The sequence below is a fragment of the Dermacentor albipictus genome, chromosome 5 (genome assembly GCF_038994185.2).
Source record: "Dermacentor albipictus isolate Rhodes 1998 colony chromosome 5, USDA_Dalb.pri_finalv2, whole genome shotgun sequence".
NCBI lineage: Eukaryota > Metazoa > Arthropoda > Arachnida > Ixodida > Ixodidae > Dermacentor > Dermacentor albipictus.
In genome coordinates, this window is record NC_091825.1 from 84,932,832 (window position 1) to 84,944,982 (window position 12,151).

General features: G+C 42.4%; 1 protein-coding gene across 3 annotated transcripts in view; it reads right to left on the reverse strand.

Annotated features, from left to right (window-relative positions):
• LOC135905790 (glutamate receptor ionotropic, kainate 2-like) overlaps positions 1-12,151 on the reverse strand; it is a 352,682-nt gene that overhangs the window by 23,148 nt on the left and 317,383 nt on the right. The window lies entirely within an intron of this gene.

Sequence of the window (12,151 nt, forward strand, 5' to 3'; positions counted from 1 at the left end):
TTCGTAAGTACATAATTGTGCCTGAGGTGTGTACGCTGATGCGTAGTCGGCATAAAACTACTTCGAAGAACCGTTCTGATGCGAGCATGTCTTCCACTCACCAACTATGGGTTTCGTGAGATGTAGCTTGTTGTCAGCACAACGGTCACATTCGTTCTGCCATTTTAATGTTAAGGTTTTTGTAATCGCACGGATGCTATCTTTATATGGAAGTGTCGTGTTTGTTATGTCTTTGTACGCTGCCATCAATGCACATCTATCAGCTGCTTCGTTACCCGGTATCCCAACGCGGCTTGGAACCCAGCAGAAACGAATGGACCTCCCGTATTTGTTAAGCGCCACCATGTTTAAGATGTTTCTTATCAGGGGCCCGCACTTAGACTCCAGATGTAGAGCCTTCAGTGTGCTTAAATAATCAGTGTATATAAATGCATTTTTGTGTTTATCAGTGATAATCTTTTTAACAACAACCCATATATCGTAAACTTCGGCCGTGAAAACAGAAGCGGGTTGTGGCAATCGAATACTTATTTCCCACTTTTCCGTTACGGCCCTACACCCACGTGTTCTTTTGTTTTAGAGGCACCAGGGTAATATTTCATGTTATCCTGATATTGGTCCTGAAGAGCGCTGAGTTCTTGTATAATGTGTTGGTGTGGGGTGTCTCTTTTCTTTAGAAGTATTAACGTCCAGTCACATACCTGCGTGAAATCGCACCACGGGGGCAACCCTTGTGGTTTTTCGGCAATCTGGGGGACTTCATGAGGAATGTCATGATCCCGACAATATTGCTCATACCGCAGGTCAAGTGGCCTAATCATGTTCGGTTTATTTGTATAGTGTAAGCGTGAGTTACATATGTGTTGCGGTGATGACTGAATTCGGAGTACGTAAGAGAAAGTGAGTAATGCTCTACGTTGCTGTAATGAGGGTTCATTACACTCAACGTATAAACTTTAAATAGATGACGTTCTGTAGGCACCACTTGCCAGTCGCAGTCCAAGGTTATGTACTGGATGAAGTAGTTGGATGTAGGACTGTCTGACTGAGCCGTAAACCACAGAGCCGTAGTCTGAAAGGCTACGCACAAGAAACCGGTAAATACGTAAAAGACAGTTTCGGTTGGAACCCCAGTGCTTATGAGATAAAACTTCGAGGATATTCAATGCTTTATTTGCCTTAATCTTTAGTGTTCTAATGTGGGCTAGGAAGCTTAGTTTTTTGTCAAAGATTACTCACAAGAATATATATTCTTGTTTTACCGGCAGTGCGACATCATTCAATTTTAAAACCGGGTCTAAGTACAACCCTCGTTTTGGCGAGACTAGCACTATAACCGTTTTTTTAGTACAGAAGCGGAAGTTTCTCAGCCCACTACATTAGTTTATTTATTGTTATCTGCAGCTGCCTTTCACATGTGTGTAAGTTTGAGGCGCAGCACGCTATTCGCAGATCATCGACGTATCATCATCAGCAGCCTGGTTATGCCCACTGCAAGGCAAAGGCCTCTCCCATGCTTCTCCAACTACCCCGGTCATGTACTAATTGTGGCCATGTTGTCCCTGCTAATTTCCTAATCTCATCCATCCACCTCACTTTCTGCCGTCCCCTGCTACGCTTCCCTTCCCTTGTAATCCAGTCTGTAACCCTTAATGACCATCGGGTATCTTCCCTCCTCATTACATGTCCTGCCCATTGCCATTTCGTTTTCTTGATTTCAGCTAAGATGTCATTAACTCGCGTTTTTTCTTTCACCCAATCTTCTCTTTTCTTATCCCTTAAAGTTACACCTATCATTCTTCTTTCCAAAGCTCGTTGCGTCGTCCTCAATTTAAGTAGAACCCTTTTCGTAAGCCCCCAGGTTTCTGCCCTGTACGTGAATAATGGTAAGACACAGCTGTTATGCACTTTTCTCTATAATGGTAAGACACAGCTGCTTTGCACTTTTCTCTATATGGAGTGCATAACACAGGGGGGAACGGCTTTGTTAACAGAGAACGTTTTTACTATAAAGAGCGTTGTGCTAAGTAAGCAACCTTGCGGCACGTCGTTTTCTTGGATAAATGTGTGCGAGAGCACAGTGCCTAGACGGATTTGGAATGTTCTGCTGGACGTAAAATAAGCGAGACCGTTTAGCATTTTGCCACAGATTCCTAGCGTAGAGAGGTCACGTAAGATTCCAAATCTCCACGCGGTGTCATGCGCTTTTTCTAGATCGAAGAACACTGCCAGGCAGTGCTGTTTGTCTAAGAAAGCTTCACGTATTTCGTGTTCAAGTCGGACGAGGTGGTCCGTCGTTGAACACCCTTTTTTGTACACCCACTGATGTAAATAAATGAAGTTCCGTATATCAAGTGTGAATGTTAATCTCGCACTTACGACACTTTCGTACGATTTCGCCAAACAGCTTGTCAGGCCAATGGGTCGAAAGCTGCTTGGGGATGTGGGGGATTTATCTGTTTTTTTTTTTTTAAAGAAAGCACAAATATTGCATTTTTCCAACTTTTTGGCATGATTCCCGATTCAAATACTTGTGAAAAATTTAAGGAGAGCATGTACGTATACTTGGGACAGGTGCGCAAGCATGGAATAGTGGATCTGGACAGGACCTGCTGCAGTTTTTTGCCAGCACAGAGAACCCTGTTAAATTCTTTTAAAGTGAATGGAGCGTTGTATTCGTCCCTTGACATACAAGCAGTTGATAGTTTCTCCTTTTCTCCCAACATTTTGTGTTTCAAAAACCTGTTTGAATAATTTGCTGAGGTAGTGACGTTATAGGAATGCTCCCCAAGTATATTCGCGTGTTTTGGTAGTGTTGGCTGAGTGCCTGAAGGTGTGAGTAGGGGCATCGTGTATGATGAGTAGTCCCTCTTAAATTTCCTGACTTATTCCCACATCTGTTTGGATGGGACGATGCTATTATTTGTAAATACACATTTCTGCCAAGACAATATTTCCGCCTGTCTCCGAATATATCGAGCTTTCGCTTTGGCTTGTTTGAAATTCAGAAAGTTGTTATGTGTTGGGTATCTACGTAAGACTCCCCAGGCCTTATTATGCTGCTTTTTCGCTTCGGCGCATTCATACGTCTACCAGGGATTCAGCTTTTTCCGAACAACGCCAGAAGATTGTGGAATGGCATTTTCAGCTGCAGAAATAATACAGTTAGTAAATTTTTCAGTAATTTCGTCAATGCTTATGTCTGTTAAAATAAACTCCTCCAGCCCGGCGCTTTCTGTGAAAACAGACTAGTCTTCCATTTTAATTTCTAATGGCGCGGTTTGTGGGACATAATGGGTAGCGTTGAAGTGAGGTTGATTATAGCAGGTAGATGAGAGGTAGCGTCTCGCGCCGTAGAGTTTGGTTCAACTTTGGGCCCTGCCACTCTGCCAGCCCATCGTGGATGATGATTGAGCAGCACTGGCTGTAGCCACTAAGGGGGCGGTGTGAGTTTCTACAGGCGTACCACACGTGAATCCTGTAGACTCCTGAAACTGGTGTGGCGCTGCCCCCTGCAGCATCATACTGGCATAGATTACTTGAGGTAAGCGTCCTAGCCTTTTCCTCCCTGCATAGAATGATATCTTTTCCTTTACAGTTATTACGATGATTTATTTTTTTCTTTTTTCCAGTAAGCTCCGTGAGTAAGCTGGATAATCGCCCTAGCAATTGACACATTGTGCGGGAGCATTGCAGTTGTAAAATGGATGGTCGTTGGCGCTACACTTCGCGCATGTTTGCTTTCCTCTGCATGATTATGATGCACGTCCGAACCTCTGGCACTTCAAGCACCGCCTCGGGTTCGGTATGTATGGTCGTACGTTGATTTTCAGGTAGCCCGCATCGAGTGAACTTGGCACACTACTAGAACCAAATGTGAGTACTAGGTGTTTTGCGGGGATCTGTTAATCGTTTCATCGAAGTGCTATCCTTTGTACCTTGACTAAATTTTGCTCCTGGAATTCCACAAGGGACTCTTCGTCACTGATGTTCAAGAAATCTTCTGATGTTACTCCTCTGCTGGTGCTGAGTGACCGATGTGGGGAGATTGTGACATAATGTCACCGATACTTGTGAGTTCACAGATTTTTTTTTTACTTGATCATTCTTTATCAGTTCGAGAAGGAGGTCTCCGCTTGCCATCTTTGATCACTTGTAGCCTGATCCGATCGTGTTTGATAGGCATTTGGGTACTAAGACAGCGATAGTTTTCTAATAGTTGTGTTGCCTTCACAGTGAAGGACATGAAACTTTCGGAAGGTGTCATGGTTTGGCTTCAATAAGAACTGAAATGTTGCTTCGGTGCGCCCTTGTTCTTCAGGGCGATCTTTGAGGGGGGGAAAGGGTTCGCCATGTAAACACTGGAAAATTCGGTGGCAATGGTAGCCACCCGCTACCGAGCCCAACTAGGGGAAGCTACTAGGCTGGGAAAAGTACGTGCAGACGGATGCCATACATCGCCGTTATAGCCTTATACATACATACATATATATATATATATATATATATATATATATATATATATATATATATATATATATATATATATATATATATATATATGTAGCCAAGCATAGATATATTACACACGGTTAGCTACCCTTGCAGCCAGTAATAAGTAAATGACAGGAAAAGGCGACTGCCGATTTCCTCCAGGTGGGTCAGTCTGTAGGTGCCGTCCATGTGAAGCCGAGGCTCAAGAGGTGTGTTGCTTCCTCCGGGGGGCCCTAAAGGTCCAAACACACAGCATCGGCTCAACCCCCAGGATTCCCCTTTCCCAGACGCGGCTAATTAAGCCGCGCATGGCTACATGGGGAAGGGGCCAACCCTCATGTGCCCGGTACGTGGTATCGCAATACACCAAACGCCTGCTCACGCAGACGCCCCTGCGGGTTCAGTTGTTAGTAGCTGCCCTCGTGTTTCGTGCCGGAAAATTAATTATTGTGACAGGTAGCGGATTATTATGACGTGTTATTGCATTGAATGTCTGAGGAACTTTTACTTTATACGCCTCACTGACGGCAGAACACGAAGCAATTGAAACAGAGCTTTGCTTGGATCAGTATGCTTAGAAAAGGCAACTGTGTGTAGCGCCCCTTTTTGATGACCGACGACAGGTTTTTGTACGTACTGCCCCAAGACTCTAAACAATAATAAAGGTGACTCTATATAAAAGCAATGTATCCGTAAAATGCCTAACATTTTTCGTTCTATGGCTCTCTTCACGGTTCTTGTTCTCAAGCTTTATTAACTTCCAAGTTTCTGCCCCTTAATTTAGCACTGGCAGAATGCAATCACCGTACACTTTTCAACGACAGTGGTAACCTTCCAGTCAGGATTTGATGATGCCTGCCGCATGAACTCCAACCCATTTGTATTCTGTAAATTTCCGGCTCTTGACCGTGTCCCCTGTGAGTAAATGAGCTAGATAAACGTATTCCTGTATAGATGCCAACTGGCGATCATGAATTCTGGTTTCCTTTTCAGTCTATTGAACATTACCTTTGTCTTCTGCTGATATTATTTTTCAACCCCATTCAAACACCTTCTCCCTGAAGAAGAAGCTTTAGCTCGGGTGCTCCGATTTAAACACACGGGAAAGGAGCAACTGCTTTTCTCGGCAGCCACTGCGCCCACTTTGATGAGGTTTGGTGCAATTAATATAAAATGTTGAATTGTAGTCACTCTCTCAAAGGGATTTTTTATTTGTTCCATCAATATCTTATTAAAAGTTGTTGAAGATTGTAAACTTCCAGAAAACAAAACTATGTAGTTGACAAGTGCGTAAATCTCCAACGAGAAATCGTATCTCAATTATGTAAACTGGATCAAATAGTCCATCTAAATCTATCAAAATTGATGCAACATTCGTGGCTAATAAATTGACTTCTTATAGGTGGATAAGATGTTTGCGAAACCCACGTAAACACTGCAACAAGTTCATGCAACACATAAATTATAATTTGAGATTTGGCCCCTTTAGTGTTCTATCGGATGAACTTACAGACCTGCGATATTTGTTTCAGCCCGTAGTTACACAAGCGTAAAATTTATGCTTCAATTTTTTTTTTAATTTACTGATTTTTGGCACATTTCGTAAAGGTATACAGGTGCGAAATAAACATTTCGCTTCCAGCAGTCACTGGAACTCGGCGTAGGAGTCATCTCTGAAGAGAATTTCTGCGTTTTACACGAATTCGAATAGCCGGCATTGGAGTTGGGCCAGAGCTAAAGCTTCCTCTTTAGGCCCTGGATCATTTGTGGCAATTCATTTCTAGTGTTGTTAAAGAGTACGATGTCATCAGGAAACCGAAGTTTGTTGAGATATTTACCATTATCCTCACACCTTAGCCTCTGCAGTCTATGAGCTTGAATACTTCTAAGGATTCAGTGTATAACATGGTAGGGATTGTGTCTCCTTTTCTGAACCTTCTACTTCTACTTTTCTTCTGGAAACCAAGTTGGCTGTACAACATTCGCAGATATTTCGCAAGATATTCACGTACGCCGTTTCACGTACTCAAGATATTCACGTATTCACGCAAGATATTCGCATACTCACGTGTTGCTTACGTGATGCATCTATGATTGTTGGTGTCTCTGCTGAATCAAACGCTTATTCATAATCTATGAGGACCCCGCGCGAACTTTGTACAATGCTTGGAAAAACTGAAAAACACAAATTACTTGTGAGATAATTCGAACGATCGTGATTAGGTCAGTAAGTAACGATATTGTTTCAAGACAAAAAAAAATTAAAATATGTGGTTTCACGTGCCAAAACTACTTTCTGATTATGAGGCACGCCGTAGTGAAGGACTCCGTAAATTTTGACCACCTGGGGTTCTTTAAGGTGCACCTAAATCTAAGTTCATGGGTGTTTTCGCATTTCGCGCCTATTGAAGTGCGGCCTCCGTGGCCGGGATTCGATCCCGCGACTTCGTGCTAAGCAGCCTAACACCATAGCCACTGAGCAACCGCGGTGGGTTGTTTCGGGACTCATTTCATTTAAGGTGCCGTATATCTCTTCAAACATGACGTTTGTGTAACGCACAGTTCTCTCAGGACTTTCTGAAACCCAGCCGGTAATGGGCACTTGACATTGGTACAAACTTGCTTAATAAATATTTTGCACAATCAGTATGCAATCGGCACGCATTTAACTTTGCACACAAATTTGCTATTTAGATCTGCCTATGTTAGATGAAATAGATCTTGGTGGCATGCGTAGCTATGTCATGGCAGAGCGCTACATTCTGTGGTGTTCTTAATACATACTCATAAATCTGCGAAGCCTCTGCATATATAATTTATTGGAAATTATCACTAAACGTATCTCTAAGGTATCACTAAATTTGATACACTAACACATTTGAATTAGATATCCGATAACACGTTTAATTTCAATAAAGTTTCCAATTCCCATTGCAAGTGGATAAGAAACATTAGGCGTTACGTTTTAAAACCCTTTTTCCAAACGTTCCGCTCAAGTTAATTTTTCTAACTCCAGCGTACAGAGGCCTCTAGGCTGCCGACACCTCTGTTTTGCCCGTGTAAGACTGTTCGTTGATCGTTAACTAGCTACGCGGTTCAAGTTACCTTGTTGCCTCCTACATAAGGCTCAAACATTAAAAAAAAATTACACTTACTCTAACATAGCCAAAACCCGTCGCAAGTGCAGCCTTTGTCAAGCATATTCGCCCAACAAAAGGCGAAACTGTTTGCAGCTCCCATGGCTTCGATGACATTCTAAAGCCATGGCAATGACTATTTTCACTGCATGTTCGGTATAATTTAACACGCCATGTTGTTTTATTTTTTTGCGGCAGTAAACCGTGGAGATTTGGTATCCAGCAGGTGGCGCGTTTCGGCAAATCTCGCCGCTACTCTTCGAGTGTAGTAGCGCTTGACGTGCAAAATCACCAAGAGACAATTATAGGAGGTCCAGATCATCCCCTTTGAATAAGTGCAATACTGCTCCTTCTTGCGCTGTGTGTTGTGATCAGTATTTAACAGGACATGATGGACTTTTGACATTAAATAGACGTCGAATACACTTGACGTGATCTTCCCATAAAGCCCCATGGCAGAAAGGGCAGAGGTTACTAATTTAATTTTTTTAGCCAGCACTGTTTTCCTCGCCTTTCACCTTTCGAGCGAGTGTCGCCAAGCATGACACGTAGCTGCAGTGTGAGCCTTAAAGCAATTTGCTTAACGGCCTTGATTATTGCACATTCCAGTGAGTCCCTGTTTATTTTTCTAGCCTGGTATGCACATCCTTCGCATTAAAACGGAGCAATCAACTCGGCACGCTCTTGTATTTGTGTTGGAAGAGGAAACAGAATGCTCCTATTCAGTGGTAGCGTTTGGTTCTAAGAAGCATAGAGTTTAAAAGATGCCCACGAAAAGGAAGCTTCATTTGCATGGAAATTAAGAAGACGGGCCTTTTCATTTGCGCATTCAAAACAAGCTGCCAGCGCGAAATGAATTGTCGGCTTCGCAGCTGTGACTTCCAGCAATAACAACTTGCAAAACCACCTTAGGTGGCAAGCGGCGATGCTCATATTCTCTCGGTAGACGGGGACCACGTAAGGAACGGTGGTAAATAAAGCAAGAAGTCCATGCAGTGAGTGCGCCAGCACTTGAACAGATCAATATATTTAGGTTAAGATGCTAACATAATGGCTTCCCGAAGACATGCTGACTTTGCGCGAACGCAGAAGCTGGGGCGGAATTCACTAAATGAACGTGCGAACAAACCTTGGCGTAAGAAAAATCTTATGAAAAAAGCGTATTCACAAAGCTAAAAGTGTTCGTGGGATCAGCAAGCTTGCGATGTCACCCGCTGCAAAAACGAGCGCTGTAGTCGAAAAAATACGTATATGTAAGGGTAGCACAGTTGCGCATTTCAGCACTTCCACCAATAGTAAACGTAAGTTGATTCACAAAACCTAAACAGCCATCGCAAATGACAACTTAAAAAGAAATTTCCATGATAGTGGTGCAGCAGTCTTACGAACATAATTAACTCTATCTTCGGCGCTAGAGCTTACGTGGGCAGACGTTGGAACGCACTGTTGCGGCTGATTGGCCACAGGTGACATCTGATAGAAGAGGATGGCGCGTGCTTATTATATCTTTGAGAGACACGCTGTTTTGTCATCTATAAGTGCAGTGAACTGTGATTGCATAATTGGTTGAGGGTACGCTGCTGCGGAATGCAGTAACATTAAGTCTGTGCGGCGAACTTCCGCCTAATATCTGATAGGCTGTGTTTCTGTACGGGCGCAATACCCTGAATTTTCACACTCGTCATGACTCTCCATTGGGTGTTAGCAAATAGAAGTGTATAGCGTCTGTTCGTTAAAACAGTCAAGTTTATTATTGATATCTTTGAAACACGTCTGTCATCTTTTATTTTTGTATTTTTCTTTCAGTTTGAGCTTTCTCTTGCTCATAGGGCTGTGGATAATTATTTTTTCCAACGCTTTGAGGCTATATTCCTCCATGCGATATGAAACAATGAACAAAGAAAAGGCCTACGCATTTCTAATGATCAAAACTTGCTTCTGTTTCCTAATTCGTTGTTGCATTCAGTGCTGTTAGTCTCAGCCTTCGATTATATAGTTCATCGTTTCAATTTAGCATCGAGTCGAAGCAACGTTGTGTCTGTGCCAACGGTTTTACTCATTCTGTGGAGGAGTACGGTGTGAACCAACGTATGAACACGACGGATGGCAATCTTGTCTATGATAAGAAGTGGGACATCAGTGCGATGACATGTTAAAAAAGAAATGGCGAATAAAATTACTTTCTTAATTATGCGAAAATCATGTGGCCTGCTTGAACGAGATTGACGCTGTGAAATAAAACACAGCTCACGAACGAAGCGAACAATTGTCGCACGAGTACATCTACACATACACTAACACACGCACGCACACGAATGCACATTTATATTTATATAACCACACTGACGAGCATTCGTGAAGGCCACCGAACTGAGTAGCCACCTGTGATACAAAGAAGAAAACATTTCACCGCGTCTGCGACATCAACACTGGACTTCTTATGCTCCTAAAGTTTTGCTCCTATTTCCCAAGTGCAGGGTAGCCAACTGCGCTCTGTTCCGGTTCTCTGCCTTTCATTTATCGCTTTCTCTCTCGCTTGTGAGTCTGTACCAGGTCTTGTAATTTTAATGACAAGGAAGTTCTTTTTTAGGCACTGAAAAGAACACTATGCCGGAATATCAAAGACATGCACATTGAATAATGCGCAATGCGGGCACACGCTTAATCAACCTTCTGCCGTATAAAATAAGAAATTCAGTTTGATTTTTGAAGCTAATATGTTACTCTGATGTATGCTACGGAAACTTAAGAATGCGCTGGCATTTTCTTTCTCTTATAGATTATCAATTCCCGTAGATGAATCACTCGAATTTACCTTGAGCATTGCTTACCTTATTGTTTTTGGTACAGAGAAATTCATCAAAGTATTTTACGTTTAGTACTCTTGCTCTGTCTATACGTCTAAGCAGTGAAAATGGGCTTGATGGTGAAAAACGATTATTATTGCGAAAATAGCAGAACAGGACACGGAACTTAACCAGTGCAAGTGCGTCTGCACAGGTAAAGCGCTAACAAGTGACACCTTTTGAATTGGCAAGGACAGTGATGATGAGGTTAGGGCAGCCTTAATGGTATAGTTTTGATCATTATGGTTTATGACTTTGTGAGGACACTTGACTGTTAAATGCTTATTCAGTGTCTCTTGAAGAAAGAAGAGCGATATAAAATCAAGATTTGCACCCCTTCACTGTATATATGGTCGATTGTTATGCCTCTGATGAAGGCTCATGACCAGTATGGGCGATTGGCCGAAATTAGGGTGGAATCGGAAGGCGCTAAAAACTGAATAGGAAACAACAAAAATATTATGTGAGGAATCCAAGTGATTACAACTACGATCGATGTCCCTTGCTTCATCTTTAAACCTGCCTTGATATTATAAACCATCACTGGAACTTTTTAGTTGTTCTTCTCGCTTTTATCAGTCTCTTTTTTGTTGGCGTTAGAAGAAAAATTACTGAGGTAATACTATCTTTTATTTAGCCACATCTGTTGATCTATATTTTCGGAAAGCCCATTTGCAATATAATCCACATTTCATTAAGTCCTTTCCCATGCTAATTCGAAAGCGCAGGTCCTGTGTACTCGGCTGTATCTTATCTCTTTGGCGTGTCTGTTTTTCTTCTCATTTCGAAAGCATCTAATTCCTACCAAAATTCACGCCGAACCATTGAAAGTAAGTTATCCATAAACGTTTTGTCAATTTTTCAGAAAATTGGCACTTATTTTCTCGAAACCATTTTCTCTTTGGAGGCAGCAAAAGAGCCCGTGCAGTTCACTTTGATAACGACGCATTCACTGGAAAATCCTATTTACCACGCCGACATGCGAAACCATCACCTGATCTCATGTCTTCAACTCTGCGTTTCCAAAAATAAATGCAAATCTTTCCGAAACAAGCATCAGTAGACAATTTGACAACACACATGGGGAGGTGGATTTCTTGCTATAACCTTTACATTTATCCAAAAAATGCTTGTTTTACGTTCTAAACAATCCGAATGAAAGTATGCTTCTGAGGCAAAAGGAACAGGTAAAGACATTTCACCTATGGTAGAAGTATCATTATCACCATTAAAAAAAGTTATACGCATCCAACCCACATGCTGGAGTCTGAGAAGCGACGCTTTCGTAAAGCGTGTAAAATAAAAAAGAATGGCATCAGCACATTAAAACTTCGAAGGTCATCTCAACTGCCACGCTGCAATCACGTTGGGCATATGGGTGCTACGTGCTTCGACGTTCTCATAGTGGAAAACGCAAACATAGAAACTTATATCTTTTGCACAAAACAAACCAAAAGAAACATGATGCACTATGGTTATACGAATCAAATATATCTTTAAAAAGCACAAACATGCGCCGCACACGCAGCACAGTCACAGTGTAATCCCCGGGAGCGCCTCCACAGGAGTTTCGTTTTCGCCAGCACACACTAGAGGCTTCGTACGTTGCGAGGAGGTGCCATAACGTGTACCGAAACGTAAACACGAGTATCGAGACTGCGCGGCGCACATGTC